Source organism: Nyctereutes procyonoides, unplaced genomic scaffold (genome assembly GCF_905146905.1).
Source record: "Nyctereutes procyonoides isolate TBG_1078 unplaced genomic scaffold, NYPRO_anot_genome, whole genome shotgun sequence".
Classification (NCBI taxonomy): domain Eukaryota; kingdom Metazoa; phylum Chordata; class Mammalia; order Carnivora; family Canidae; genus Nyctereutes; species Nyctereutes procyonoides.
In genome coordinates, this window is record NW_026575042.1 from 41,559,306 (window position 1) to 41,576,442 (window position 17,137).

The 17,137-nt window shown below is 35.8% G+C and overlaps 1 pseudogene; it reads right to left on the minus strand.

The window, feature by feature from the left end:
- The window catches only part of LOC129506966 (heat shock cognate 71 kDa protein-like), a 60,582-nt pseudogene that overhangs the window by 33,456 nt on the left and 9,989 nt on the right, over window positions 1-17,137 (minus strand).

Below are 17,137 nucleotides of genomic sequence, written 5' to 3' on the forward strand. Positions count from 1 at the left end.
TATTAAAGAAATAACTTATTATAGAAGCACTTGGAATTATTAAAAGAAAGGTGATACCCATAGTAACACTTATGACTTCATATATACACTTATGCATCAAAAATAGGCAATAAACCAAAAATTGATATGTAATATGGACAGTAATTACTAATATGCTAATTATTACCAAAATTTATTAAGTAGGGCTATTAAAAAAATAGGAACAATATGATGGCAGACAGTTTTTATAATCAAAGAACTTGGGATCCCTGGGTGGCGCAGCAGTTTGGCGCCTGCCTTTGGCCCGGGGCGTGATCCTGGAGACCCGGGATCGAATCCCACATCGGGCTTCTGGTGCATGGAGCCTGTTTCTCCCTCTGCCTGTGTCTCTGCCTCTCTCTCTCTCTCTGCGACTATCATAAATAAATAAAAATTAAAAAAAATAATAATCAAAGAACTCGAGATAAACTCCATTATCATCATTTTTTAGCAATTTATTTTCTTGAAAAAAATTCTCTGATACCTGGTAAAATTGAAAATAAGAAGAATTTTATGCAGATTAAAGGCCAAAAAAAGTGGAGTTGGCATGAAGAAAGCAATTAGTGACATTATTTTTTATATTTTCAATCATTTGGAAGAAACAGATCAACTAGAAAGGAAGAAACAGCAATGATAAAATTCAACTTGTTTAGATGTCTCAAAACAGGGGATCCCTGGGTGGTGCAGCGGTTTAGCGCCTGCCTTTGGCCCAGGGTGCGATCCTGGAGACCCAGGATCGAGTCCCACGTCGGGCTCCTGGTGTATGGAGCCTGCTTCTCCCTCTGCCTGTGTCTCTGCCTCTCTCTCTCACTCACTGTGTGCCTATCATAAATAAATAAAACAAAACAAAAAAAATTAAAAAAAAAAGATGTCTCAAAACAGGCACTTTGGAATGAAATAAGTATGAAGACATAAGGAAAGGGAAATAAAATAGATAATACTGTGGTAATATGCTAAAGACTTAGAAGCCAAATAGAACAAATGTATTTCTCTAGAACATAAAACTGACCTGAATGCAAGATATAGCTGTTATGGGAAAACTTCAAGTCCCAAGCCATCTACTAGGAGCCTAATACTGCTTAATGCCAAACAGCTGATAAATAGTTAATGAATTCAGTACTTGACCTGATGAAAATAGCTTTCCACAATATTGGAATAGTTGAAATATGAATGTGAACTTGTCAAGAGAGCTATGTAAATCAGTTTCATCCAAACAGAGTATCTCTATCAATTGAAACTAAAAATGAAGTAAATATAAATATCATTCCTTTTAATATTCTCTTTATTGGTGGATCTTTTAGAAAAATATAACTTGTGTATGTATAATAAGATGTGAAAATAAATTTAATCATGATTTTATAAATAACTGTCTAATAAAAGTAGCAATGAAGAAAAGCCTATTGGAATTCTCTCTGAAGTTGTCAGGGAACAAAAAATGTTGTACAAACAACTATTCACATTCATTTATTCATTTAGTAAGAATACATTAATTGGACAGCCACATGCAAAATAATGAAACTAGGCCACTGTTTTACATCATACACAAAAGTTAACTAAAAATGGATTAAAGACTTGAACATAAGACCTGAAACCATAAAACTCCTAGAAAAAAAAAATAGATGGTAAGCTTCTTGACATAGACCTTGGTAATGATTTCTTAAATCTAACACTAAAAGCAAAAGAAAAAAATGCAAAAACAAATGTAAGGGATGATATCAAGCCTCTGCACAGCAAAGGAAACTATCAACAAAATGAAAAGACAACCTACTCAATGGAGAAATTATTTTCAAATCATGTATCTGGTAAGGAGTTAACATCCAAAATACATAAAGAACAATACAACTCAATAGTAAAACAAAATAAAACAAAACAATCCAATTGAAAGGCTGGCAGAAGATCTGAATAGACTTCCCCCCAAAAAAAGACATATATGCAGCTAAAAAGGACATAAAAAGATACTCAGCTTTACTAATTATCATGCCTAAATCTCACCTGAGAAAGTAATTAAAGTGTGTGTGTGTGTGTGTGTGTGTGTGTGTGTGTGTGTGTGTGTAGCAAGAGAGGGGGGAGACAGCACAGTGGTTTTCAAGGTTCTCAAACTTACAGTCTCAGGATGCTTCATACTTTGCAAAACAAAGAGCAAACAAATGAAAAACAATAATAAAAAAATCTAATAGGTGGTTTTATACTTAGACCATCTTTGAAATTTAAACTAAAAAATTTATTTAAAATAACAATAAGCCCATTACTAATTAACACTAATAACATATATTAATCAGGGGATCCCTGGGTGGCGCAGCGGTTTGGCGCCTGCCTTTGGCCCAGGGCGCGATCCTGGAGACCCGGGATCGAATCCCACATCGGGCTCCCGGTGCATGGAGCCTGCTTGTCCCTCTGCCTGTGTCTCTGCCTCTCTCTCTCTCTCTATCATAAATAAATAAATAAATTTAAAAAAAAAAACATATATTAATCAAAATTACTAGTTTTCCAAGACAAAAAAGGTAAGAAATAAGCAAAGCAATCCTGAGAAAAAACAAAACTGGAGGCATCACACTTTCTGATTTAAAGGTACAGTAATCCAACAGTAAGGTATGGCATAAAAACAGACACACAGACCAATAGAGCAGAACCAAGAGCCCAAAAATATACCTATATACATACAGCCAACTAATACTTGACAAGGAAGCCTAGAATGCTCACTGAACCAAAGACAGTCTCTTTAATAAGTGGTGCTGGGAAAACTGGATACACATATACAAAAGAATGACACCCCTCACAAAAACTAACTCAAAATGAACTCAAGCCTTAAATATAAGACCTGAAACTCCCAAAAGAAAACATAGGAAAAAGTCTTGAAATTGGTTTTCACAATGATTTTTTGCATATGATACCTAAAATATAAGGAACAAAAGCAAAAATCAACAAGTGGGACAACACCAAACTAAAAAGTTTCTGTATAGGAAAAGAAATGATCAATAAAATGAAAAGCAACTGTCAGAATCAGAGAAAATACTTGCAAACCACATATCTGATAAGGGGTTAATATCCAAAATCACTAATGATCAAGGAAGTAGAAATAAAATCCACAATAAGATATCACCTCATACCTGTTAGAATGATAATTATCAAAAGGACAAGATATAACAAGAGCCTGGAGAGAATATAGAAAAAAAAAAAAAAAACCCCATGCACTGGAAAAGTATTTTAATAGCCTTCCCAGGTAATTGTAGGTATTATTTTCTGATAGTACATTCACTGTTGACATGTAGTAATTTTTAAAAGGTTGTTTGGAATGTGGAATCTGTAATTTTGTCAAGGAAATTTCAGATTCTGTTACATTACAATCGACCGATCTATCATGCATTTGAATGGATCTTTTACCCCTGCATGATTTTGTAACTTTTGCATTGTTCATTTGTAAAATATTACTTCACTATGGTACACAGATCTTTCAAATGTTTACACATTTTGTTATGTAATATTTTTTAATATCATACTTAACATCATCAGGAATCTAATCAGAAAAGTCAATATGGGGAAGCTGTTAGGCTCACAGTGGTAGGAGGAAGTTTCCTAAAATCCTAATTTTCACTTGAAAGTTCAAATTTTCCCACTGGCAACAAACAGTCAGTTGTTTTCCTTGAAGTGACAGGCTCAAATGATTCATTAAAAGAAAGAAAGAAAAAAGTCTGTCAAATACTCAAGACTAAGTATAGTTTGACAGTCTTTCTTTCAAGTAAAAGCATTATTTCATGAAAAGAAAAGCAGCTAAGTGACTAGCTAGCTAGTTCAGACTCCCACTCAAGTAATTACACATGTACTTCCTTATGCAATGGAAAAGCTTTCTGTGCACTTCTCATTTTGTCACAAAATATTAGAAAGATGTATACTCCTGGGCTGAGATCTAATAAAATTAAAAGTTGTTACTACTTCATCAAGGACATTCCTAAGTGAAACTAGTTTTTTTTTTCCTTCTTCTAATGGAAGATGTGTGGCAGTAAAGAACATAGTAACTACTAGAACAATCTGTTGCCACTGCCTTGGTTCCTGCCAAGGCACCAGCAGTTTCACACACCATTGCCTTGTGCTTTATCAGTACAAATGTCAATAGAGTGAAAAGAGCAAATCATGCTTCAGTATTATTATGAAAATAGGTTTTGCCTCATGGACCTCCTGAAAAAGTCATAGGGATTTCTAGGGCCCCACAACACTTTGAGAATTGTCCTTTAGATCCCTGGTTCTTCACAAGGCTGCATATGGCATCATCTGGGGAACTTTCAAAAACTGTCCACCTTCTGGCTCCACTCCAGATTCACTAAATTGGCCTCTGGGGTGGGGCCTAGAATAGGGATATTTGAAATCAGCTAATTCTAATGTAACTTGGATGAGAACAACTAGTTTAGAGAACAGTAAAGGGGGGCAGGTGGTGGCAGCCCAGGTGGCTCAGCGGTTTAGCACCACCTTCAGCCCAGGGCATGATCCTGGAGATCCGGGAACGAGTCCAACATCGGGCTCCCTGCGTGCAGCCTGCTTCTCCCTCTACCTGTGTCTCTGCTTCTCTCTCCTTCTCTCTATCTCTCATGAATAAATAAATAAAATCTTAAAAAAAAAAAGAGGGGGGATAATCTATTCCTTTGTGGAAACTAAAGCAAAATACTTTATGAAACTGTGAAGAATCTAAGGACCTACTGCAGACTTTTAGCACCTGGGGTCTTTCCCTTAATTCTTACCCCTAAAAAAAAAAAAAAAAAAAAAATTCTTACCCCTAAATGCCTGGCATGTCTCCATATATTCTTTTTTTTTTTTTAAAGATTTTATTTATTTATTCTTAGAGATGCAGAGAGAGAGAGAGAGAGAGAGGCAGAGACACAGGCAGAGGGAGAAACAGGCTCCATGCAGAGAGCCTGACGTGGGACTTGATCCAGGGTCTCCAGATCACGCCCTGGGCTGCAGGCGGCTCTAAACCGCTGCGCCACCGGGGCTGCCCTCCATATATTCTTGAATATAAAATTTATGGTGTCTGGAAGACCTGGAGCAAGGAATTCTACAAAAATTTTAACGCAATACGAAGACAGTTGTAAAAATTCAACAGTGCAGAGTAGTATATGTGAAAAATGATTAAGAGAGCCTCAGGGCCCATCCAAGATAAGCAAAGCTAATGATCCTCCATATTTTTTTTATTTACAAAGGTGTATCAGTTCCTAGATCGTTTTACTTCTCTAACCATAGTGTTCACCCTCTGTAAAACAACAAGATTCATCATATAGTCCATGAGAGCATCACATAGCTGGGCTTATGCACAATGAAGAGAGAGTCATATCTGCATAGCATGGCACTGAGGGAGCCATGAAACCATCTCTGTCCCCTCCACAAATTCAAACGATATCTGTCAAATATCTGCTCACCATTGGGAACTCTAGTCATTTGACTTAAGACTTAAATTGGGTTTCAGCTCTTAAAAATCATTTTTTCTTAGTAATTCTAAAAATGGTAGGAGGGATATTTATTGATCCCCAACAATGACAAAATCAGAAGCTTTCTCGGTGGAAACTAAGCTAGTCAAGTGGAATGGAATCCATATGCAGTGTGACTGCTGATCCCTCCCCAGACATCCAGGCCCTTCTTTGTATCAGGCACTGTGTTTGATGTGGAATTACTGAATCAGGCCACTCTCTCTGTCTTTCTCTCTCCCCACCCCTTCCGTCAGCCTCTATTTTTTAGCTTAGTGAATTTGCATTTAGCTTCATCACAGGGCTTCCTTGTGTGGAAAGTACAAATCTAAAGTACTTGAGCCAGAATTTACTGATCATTTAAAGATCATCCAAAACTATGATTATTATTAATTTTTGGTAGTACCTTCTCCACAAAGTTGTGTATCTTTTGCAAGGCTTGCCTCTCTCCTTTTTCTAAGATGTTCTATTACCTTTACTGGGAGATTTACAGAATGCATGGGTTTTCAAGTTCATATGCATTGTGTTATGGAAAAATCCCCTTTGCCTGTTGTCTTGAGGAAAATAAATGGTGAATATAGGTTAATCTACACTGAATTTTTCCAAGATAAGTTACAATTAAAGTTTCAAAAGTGTTTCTTTTAGTCATTTAGTCACCATGAAGCAGCATCCTTTATTGAAAAGTCTTATTTCAATAATATCTGTGTTCTAATCTACTTAGTTTTTTTAACATTCTCTATTTTTTTTAAAGATTTTATTTACTTGACAGAGAGAGCAAGAGAGCACAGCAGGGGGAGCAGCAGAAGGAGAGTGAGAAGCAAGCTCCCCACTGAGGAGGGAGCACAACATGGGGCTCCATCCCAGGACCCTGAGATCATGACCTGAGCCAAACAGAGGAGCTTAACCAACTGAGTCATCCAGTGCCCGATGCCCCTGATGCATTCTCTATTATTGCTTAGAATAAAATTCAGGTTTGAGGTTATTCTTTGTGGTATTATTTTCTCCCCATTTAAAAACATTAAAAATGTCATGCTGAACATGGCTCAAAAAATAGCTCTTCCATATTCAACACAGAATTAATTCTTCTGTACATATGTTATTTATTAAATGAAAATCTAGTCAAAGTTTCAACCTTGGTGAGATAGCCATTATTTTTCATAAGTCTTATTATTAAAGAAAATATGTCTAAATATAATTCCTTCTTGTGAAAATAGCTTATTCCATTTTGTAAAAACATTTGCAAAAAATTTTCATGTTTCTAGTCTGGATGAAATTATGCTACTAGACATTCACGATTGTTCTCAAGGTTGTATCTTTTTTTTCCAAGAGAAGTAGAAAAAAGCTACATATTATGAACATTCAATGCCTTTCCCCTCTCTAAAAGAGGAGAAGAAAAGGAGAAAAGTAGAAAGGCTGATGATGCTACAGAAAAGAAAAAAGCCTAAAACCTGTGCTTAGTGAAAGCATGTACGGTGCCCCTGTGAGAGACAAATGGGTTTTAATGAAGCTACCAACACTTAATTTATGAAAGCAGTACTTACAGAGGTTTATTGAACGTATTACATCTATTGTTAAATCACTCATGAAAGAGAAGAAATACTGGATCCATTTGCTAAAGCCACCTTGCAGGTGGGTCTTGGCCAAGACAGTGAAGTAGATCAATCATACTCTCCACTAAAAAAAAAAAAAAAAAAAGTGAAAATAGATCACATATTTAAGAAACTAAATTAGGATGATTTGCAGCAGCTAAAGCAGCATGCCTGTCCCACCTACCTAGAAAGACTTCAACTACCTTTCCTGGTAGGTAAGTCACATGTCCCAATACAGTGCTTGGGACCCAGACTGCTAGCTGTGTGCAACAACCCTACACAGTTCAGAAATCTTGAGATGTAAATTTTTGAACATTTTAACAGTATCTGGGCTCACAGTTTGTCTTTTGATGTTCTCTCCTGATTGTTGTTGAATTGCCACATAATTGTCATTACTGTTCATGTGCAAACATGGTCATATTTTTATTGTTTCAATTTAGTTTCATGCATTGAATTTAATTGCCATTTACAATGACTTTTTGGTTGATGTATAAAAGCTTTATTTTCATACCATCTGTAATGATTAAGAAAGTGCCAGCATCTAAACTTTTAGAAACAGTGTCAATGGCTAAGAAGAAAATCTGAAAGCCCAAAATTGAGCATTCTTTAATGAACTGTAGTATTACAAATGCTTTTGAAGACACAGAAGAGAAAATGTGCAGAAAAACTTTATATGATAAAAAGTCATGCGAAAAACTTTATATGATAAAAAGTCATGTGTTATACTTTAATTGGTAACATTTTTTTTCTTTCTTAGCATGTATAATAGTGGTGCATATTAGCAATGACAGCATAAGAGTCGATAAATACAATATTTTTGAGAATAACAACATTCCGTAGCAATTGGTTTCAACCATAATTAATGATTCCTTTTCTTACAGAACTTTAACTTGGTATCATCTGAATTAACTGATTTGTAAATTCAAAAAAAAAGATTTTATATTTTTGTTATACTCCCTGCCTTAAGAATAAGAATATTGCCCTTCTAGGTTGTTGGTTCCTAAAAAAACTATTTACATTATTGACAAGATGTGAGAGGATAAATAAAAGCTTTTTTCTAGATCCTCAAAAATAAAGAAAATATTCCTCCACACTTTACTAGATGGCTTTTAAAATAAAGTGGATGTCAGATAGTCTACTAGTGCCAACAAAGAAATGATAGATGTGAGAAAAAATGATGTCTCTTTAAGAACATATTCAGAAAGAGAAACATACCTTTTATTAACCTTACTTTATTTAACAATGATATATTAATTCTATATTTGCCAAGAAGAGCTCAAATATGTCATTATCAATACAAATACAGCCTAAAATATTTTCTAATGAACTGTAATCTCTTTTCCAAGATATATATTCATCACTTAACCCATAGTAATGAAGCTCTACCTTTCAGAAGAGGAGAAAAATGTATATTGTCCCGACACACTGAGTGGGTAGCAAAAATAAAGTGTCAAATATCCCCATGCCCCATTTGAAATGTCTAAATGGTTTCACTGAATATGTAATAAATCCCTCAGTATTTTGATCATCAAAGCCTATGCAGCTGGCAAAAAAACAATGGTATCCTATGGTTTTTCCCAGGGATTTTCTGCAAATAATAAGAATGAGATGAATCTTTTGGTATCAAAACTCTCAAATCCCTGAGAAAATACTTTAGTGTTTAAATATCAAAATCATCTCTAGTTGGCAACTTAAAAGAAGGTCCCTTTTGAACTTCCTGAAAATCAGCTCAGCAATATATTTATGTATAGTTTCTTTAGCTGGACTAGGAAAGAACCACTGGTAACTTTACATGGTGTTAACTTTAACGAGCATTTAGTTGACTTTCCATGGAATCAAGATCTGAATAAAACAAATGCCTCTATAGACATCAAGAATTCTAAAGATTTATAAACACTGAATTATTATATTATATACCTGAAACTAACATAATGGTATATGTCACTTAAACTAAAAACAAAAATTTCTTTTGAGATTTATATACTAAAACATCTTTCTCTGTGACTACTGCAGAAAAAGAATGGCATCCACCCAAAATTTGGTTCAATATAGAGAATAATGATACCACACACTTGCCAAGAGGGTATGAAACTAGAGAAAGCATTGTTATGGCTCTTGAGCAGGTCTGAAAATGGCTTAAGAGAGCAAGAAATGAAACTGGATTGGAATTTTTATGGGGGCTGGTGGCAGGACTGACGAGAGTTCCCACGCATGGTCTGGACTTCCTACTTGTTCCAAGGGGGCGGGGGGGGTACCTGGGCCTATTTACTAGCTCTCCAAGATGTGGGGCGGAAGAGAGGAAGGATAAGCGATGCTTACAAGTTGTCAGCAAACGCCAAAACATGGACTCAAACTGTTTATAACACTTTCCTCATTCTTTACAATTCTCAGACCAAACTGAAACTAAACCCTTCCAATTGACTAGCAATACTTCACTTGTGGACTACTCCCCATTTCTTCCTTCTTGGGCACAACGGTATTATTATAGATGTCCTGGCTAACAGTCAGAGTCCAGTTAGGAAATCACAGGTCACAGCAAGTAACTCAACGGAGGGAATTTAATATAGGTAGCTAGTCACAAAAGAAGTCACTAAGAAGCCAATCTACAGTTGATGGAAAGCCCAGAAATAAGGCACAACACAGAGCTGGAAGCATGGCAGAGGCTCCTGGGGAAGTGGGAATTACAGAGGTGATATTATTATGGAGCCTGAACCAGGCAGGAACACAGACACATACAAAGAACAAAGGACTTGCTGTGAACCCACGGAAATTTATTCCTCAGGGCCCCTCAAAAAGACCTTGGCAATGTATTACACAGTCCTGAGTTGTAGAAATGTTAAGAATAAGAAAGTTAGTAGGACGTATTAACTGCAGTTGGTTAGGACCATGGTCTCTTTCCATCCCAATTTACCATCATCATAATTCTTTCATGTCAAGTGACATGGGAGTAGCTACCAGAATTTGAACCCAACTAAGGGGCAGTAGAGATTCAATTAAAGAGATCTCAATGAGACACAGTGTGTGGTTTATAGTCACTTTCACGTACAGTGAAATTATTTCTGGCTATCCTGGTATAAAACCGGCCTCTAGAAACCCCCCTACTGTTCACTATGGATATCTATCTAATGTCCTGACAGGATGAGGCACTGTACTATAATATGAAAGTATTCTAGGGCTCAGCACAAGTATGTTGGTGATGGGAGAGAAAGTGCATTTACAATGTATGGACACAAAAGCTACTTTGGGGAAAATTCTTCTAATAGTCAATCATATAAAATTCTAAGATGATACTTAGGTTGTTAAAATCCAAAGAAAACAAAAATTATCTTTTTTGAGGATATAATCTATACAGTGTATATAATTGTAAATACGCAATACATTTCTTATAAAAACCATGCAGAATAGAAAGTTAAAATTCCTGTGTTTCCAATCCATAGCAGTACTGTGAATAGCCAAAATGTCTGCATGTGAAATCATGTTTTTGTCCATCTCAACTGTAATTAATAAAAGAACAAGTTTTGATCACCCATGCCAGAGGAAAGACTACATAATCTTATACTGTTATAGTACATATACATAATCTTACATACTACATAATCTTATACTGTTTAAAGTGTACAAAATCATTATCATATGAAAAAGTAATTAAAGAGTATGCAAAAATATTGAAAACAAATATTATGGAGGTATATAGCAGTAACAGAAATTTTGTGATATTTATCTTGGGCTTTTGATGTTTGTGATTATTGCCAGCTTTTTATTTGTTTTCTTAAATTTTTTAAAAAAGATTTATTTATTTATTTGAAGGAGAGACTGGTGGGGGAGTGGGATGGGGGAAGAGGGAGAGAGAGAATCTCAATCAGACTCTTCACCAAGCATGGAGCCCAATGCAGAGCTCCATCCCACTACCCCAAGATCATGACCTGAGCTGAATTCAAGAGTCAGACACTTAACTGACTGAGGCACCCAGGTGCATCTTGCCAGCATTTTAAAATCATTAAATGTAGTGAAGTCATTTCTTTTCTCATTCTAAGTAAATTTTCACTCTTAAATGTAATTCGTATAATGCAATTTTATATTCTTTTTCTTGAAGAGGGCTCAAAACATTATGTAATCTTCAGGCCCCAACAAACTTTTATCCCCTCTGACACAAAAGAAATCCCTGATTTCTGTCTGCTCTCTGCCCCCAACCTCTTCCCAGCATTTCACATTGACTGAACATTGACTGAAAAGCAGATTGCAGGGGTCAGCTCCCTGAGATGCAGGTCAGTGCTCAAGGATAGTATGGGACTGGGAGGCAGGATTCACGATGAAAAGCAATGACTAGCATCAGCCATTCACTGCAAAACATAATTAGAAAACCTTTTCCCACCTCCCACTCTGTCTCTCATGGCTTTGAGTGTAGGAGTTGAACACCAAAATTTTCCACTTTCTCTCTTAAATTTCTAAATCAATGCACAAGTTCAATTTCTAAACCGGTTCAGGGTGAGCTGGTCCATTTTGCTAATTCCTTTTGGCAAAGAAAGCAAATGATGTTTTTTTTAAAAAAAAACAAGGAAGGGGCAGCCCAGGTGGCTCAGTGGTTTGGCACTGCCTTCAGCCCAGGGCGTGATCCTGGGGATCCAGGATCGAGTCCCACATCAGGCTCCCTGCATGTAGCCTGCTTCTCCCTCTGTCTGTGTCTCTGCCTCTCTCACTCTCTGTCTCTCATGAATAAATAAATAAAATCTTTAAAAAAATAAAAAATAAAAAAATAAAAAGACAAGGAAAAAGAGGACAAAGTCTCCTATTCATCTTTGCATATAACCCTCTTGGACACCAATGTGAATCCAATCTATGGGGAAAAAAGCTGGACATCCAATGTTTTCCTCAGTTAGAACGACCTTTAATTTAAAACTAAAAATCACAGCTAGCTCCAAAAGACGTAAATTCCTTAAAATGAGTCTGATAAACTTTAGACCTCTTGTACACATTTATATCTTCTAGATAATAAAAAGAATCTCTTCAGGACAAAAGTAAAGAGAAAAGGCTGTTCTATTTAATTTAATTGCTTTCAAGTATGTTTAGTGATGGTCACGGAATGTATGACCTAATTAGTTTTGAGTTACATATCTAAACTAATGCCAGAAAAATAAGTGAAAAAGATGCTTTACCACCAAAATATACACATATCTGTGTTGATCTTACTACTTTAAACCCTGGTGGTTATGAACAACTTAGTAAGGGTTTACTGTAAAATAACATTGGCTTTACGAGACCAAGTTAAAGAGTCTTCTAAAATAGAGCATTGCTTTATGAATGAAAATGACTAATACCATAAGTAAAATTCTAATTTCTTGTGAATTATATTAAGATGTCTATATCCCAATTTGTAAATGTGAAAATGGCAATTATGACCATCTTAATAATATCAGGTTTTGTAACTGGTGCATATACAATGTCAACAAGGGTTTTAAATGTTGAGTACAAAGAATGAAAGTTACCAATATTCTTAATAAGGTTTTAATTTAAATGTGATCTCAAACGTGATCAACAAAACTATTATACAAAAAAGAATTATTATGTATTTAGAAACACATGTTACTGTCTATAATATGCTATACATTGCTGATGAATATATGTATGTATTCCTTAAAGAGACACACTATCATTAGTTTTATTTTACAATCAGCAAATAAAAACCAATAAGATTAACTGATACTCCCCAATTCATAGAACTACTAATAGACTCTGAACTCAAAAAAATCTAGTATTTTCTTTCTCAATATCCTATTAAATACAGTAAGCATTAAAAATTACATACTTGCATAAATATAAGTTGTTCCTCATAGAGAATGTCATTAAAATCATACTTTTTAAATTCTCCAAAAAGAAACAAACTTAAGTAGTGGTTACATAGTCTTCAATCATATCCTCCAGGGGCCATATTTATGCACTGGGGATTAGACACTCTTTTTGTGAGATTTAAGTATGGGTTTCAGAGGCCTTAATTCTGTCCTCATTTGTCAATATCTGAAATGGTGTCTGAACTTTTCTTTTTAATTCACTTTTTCCAAGTCTAATCTTCTAACCATTTACATCAGAATTACTCAAGGACCTGAGCAATTTGACAACAGGGAAGAAACAGGTATGTAGGTTGTGAAAGAGGTAAAATTATATTTACAGATGACATAATCCTATAATAGAAAATCATAAGTAATCACTAAAAACTATTAGAATAAGTGAACTCAGCAAGGTAGCAGAACACTAGATTAATACCAAAAAATCAACTATCTCTATATACTAGCAATAGCCATTCCAACAATGATATTAAGAAAAAAAATTCTATTTAGAATAGCGTCAAAAGAATAAAATATTTACTATAAATTTCATAAAAGATGTACTGGAATTGGCTACTGAAAACTATAAAACACTACTGATAGAAATGAAAAACCTAAATAAATGGAAAGATAGTGTATGTGCATCAATTACAAAACTTGATATTGTTAAGATGGTAATATTCCCCATATTGATCTACAGTTTCAAAGCAATTCCTATCAAAATCCTAGCTAACTTAATTGCAGAAATTGACAGGTTGATCCCAAAATGTATATGGAATTAGATAGGACCCAGAATAGCCAGAACAATCTTGAAAAAGAAAAATAAAGTTAGAGATCACATATTTCCCAATTTCAAAAGTTAACCAGGATCTATAGTAATCAAGAGTACAGTGTTAGCTGGCATAAGAGTAAACAGAAATTAATGGAATAGATCGAGAGTCACAAAAGTAGTCTTACATTTGTGGTCAATTGACTTTCAACAAAGGTATCAAGACATTTCATCAGAGAAAGAATAAGTTGAAGTTGAACAAATAGTTCTCAGACAACTAGATATTCATATGCAAAGAAATTAAATTGAACCCTACTACACAGCACATATAAAAATTAACTCAAAATTGATCCTAGAAGTAAATGTAAAAGCTAAAGCTATAAGAAGTACAAGAATAGATCATGATCTTGGGTTAGGCAACAGTTTCTGAGATATGACACCAAAAGCACAAAAAACAAAAGAGAAAAAAGTAGATAAATTATATCAAAATTAAAAACTTTTGTGCTTCAACAGCCAACATCAAGAAAATGAAAAGACAACCCACAAAATAATGGGAGAAAATATCTACAAATCATATATCTGATTAGAAACTTACATTCAGAGTATGTGGAGCACTCTTACAACTCACTACTGAAAGAACAAATAATTAAAACCTAAGCAAAGGATTTGAATAGACATTTTTCCAAAGAAAATATACAAATGCCCCAAAGGACACATGGAGATGCTCAAGGCCTTTCATCATTAAGGAAATTCAAATTAAAACACAGTATGATACCACTTGACAGCCACTAGAATGGCTAATTTTTTTAAAAAAAGGATAATTGTAAATATTTGTGAAAATGCAAACTCTGATACTTGCTAATGGGCATGTAAATGATACAGCCAATGCTTTGGAAAAACAGTTTAGCAGTTCTCCAGTAAGTTGAACATAAAGTTACTATATGACCCAGCAATACCACTTTCAGCTTTATACCCAAGAAAAATGAAAACAGGCATCTAAACAAAAAATTTGTACATGTTCATAATAGCACTATTTGTAACAATCAAAAAGTGGAAACAACTCAAATGTCCATCACCTAATGAATGGATCGATTAAATGAGGTGTATCCACATAAACGGAGGGGTTTTTTTTTGGCAAAAAAAAAAAAAATACTGACACATGCTACAACACAAATGAACCTTGAAAACATGCTAAATGGAAGAAACCAGTCACAAAAGAACACGTATTGATTTCATTTTTTTGGTGCCAATTTTAAATACAATTTTATTTAAGACACTGCATTTTCCACTTAACAATACAATGTTTATTTCCTTTCCCTATGCATATATGCCATATTCAAGTATCAAGTACGCCTAGCATATTTACTATAGAAGCTTGACTTTAAAACTGTCATTAAAATTTGCTACACATTTAGGTCCTTCAAATGTGTTGTGTGGAACAAGGCTAGACCCGTTCTCAGGTTGGCTTAACCAACCTCTTCAATGGTAGACCCAGAAAAGGCACCACCAGAGAGAGGAGCTCCACCACCAGGAAAGCCTCCAGGCATTCCCCCTGGCATGCCTCCGGCACTCTGGTACAGCTTGGTAACGATGGGGTTGCAGAACTTCTCCAGCTCTTTCTGCTGATGTTCAAATTCTTCCTTCTCTGCAGTCTTATCAAGCCAGTTGTTGATTTCATTACACCTGTCAAGAATCTTGTTTGTTCTCATCATTGATTTTACTTTGAAGGTTTTTGTCTTCAACAGTTGCTTTCACTTTGAATGCGTATGACTCAAGTGAATTCTTGGAAGACACCTTGTCCCACTGCTTCTCATCTTCAGCTTTGTACTTCTTAGCTTCCTGGACCATGCACTCAATGTCTTCCTTGCTCAAGTGGCTCTAGTCATTTTGAGGGTAATCTTGTGCTCTTTTCCTGTGCTTTCATCCAGAGCAGAGACATAGAGGATACCATTAGCATCAATATCAAAAGTGACTCAATATGAGGAACACCAAAAGGGGCAGGAGGTATGCCTGTGAGTTCAAACTTGCCAAGTAGGTTGTTATCCTTCGTCATAGCATGCTCACCTTCATATACCTGAATAAGCACTCCAGGCTGTTTGTCACAATAGGTAGTGAAAGTTCATGTCTGCTTGGCAGGAATGGCAGTATTGCACTTGATAAGCACAGTCATGATACCTCCAGCAGTTTCAATACCAAGAGAAAGTGGAGTGACATCCAACAGCAGCAAATCTTGAAGATTTTCAGATTTGTCTCCAGAAAACATGGCTGCCTGGAGGGCTGCACCATACACAACAGTTTCCTATTCAGTTCCTTTCCTTTGAAGAAATCTTATAGAAGTTTCTGATCTTGGAGATACGGAGAGAACCACCCACCAGGAAAATATCATAGATCTGAGGCTTGTCTAGCTTAGTATCCTGAAGAGCTTTCTCTAGAGGGTCCAGGGTGCCACAGAACAGGTCAGCATTTAATTCTTCAAACCAGGCATGAGTAATAGAAGTCAATTCCTTCATAGAGAGAATCAGTCTAGCTTCCAGGCTGGGTTCTAGAAGAAAGTATATGCTCAGCATGTTTGCAAGCAGTACGAAGATGATGGACTACCCTCTTGTTTTCACTGATGTCCTTCTGTTTGCACTTGAACTCCGCAATAAAATGGCTGACCATTCAGTTGTCAAAGTCTTCTCCACCTAATTGGGTGTCTCCAGCTGTGGACTTGACCTCAAAGATCCCACCTTCAAGAGTAAGGACTGATATATCAAAAGTGCCACCTGCTAACTCAAAGATCAGCACATTCCTTTCAGCTCCAACCTTTTTGTCTAAGCCATAAGCAACAGCAGTTAACAGTTGGCTCATTGATGATTCAAAGTACATTGAGACCAGCAATAATAGTTCTAACATCTTTGGTAGCCTGAGGGTTACTGAAGTATGCAGGTAATGGTCTTCCCAACATAGGCCTCTGTGATTTGCTTCATTTTCATCAAACACCTCCTCTGCATAGAAATTTTTTGTGTCCCCCTTATATTCTACTTGGACCTTGGGCCTGCCAGCATCATTCACCATCATGAAGGGTCAATGCTTCAGATCAGATTGGACAACAGCATCATCAAATCTATGTCCAATCAAGTGTTTGGCTTCAAAAACTATGTTGGTGGGGTTCATCACAACTTGATTATTTGCAGTATCAACAATCAATCACCAAGTTAAGGTGATATAACTTGGGGTGGTTCAGTTTCCCTGAACATTGGTAATTATTTCCACTTTCCCATGCTAGAAAACACCCATGCAAGAGTAGGTGGTGCCAACATCAATGCCAACTGCAGGTCTCTTAGAGATAGTTGCTTCTGTGTGGGTCCAGCTCACCTTCAGAAGAAAAGAGCAGTCTGGAGAGCTACTGTTGCATTCAATGAGCTGTATGATTTCATTTCTGTGAAATGTCTAGAGTAAGCAAATGTAGGGAGACAAAGTAGATTCATGGTTGTCAAGTACTAGGAGAAT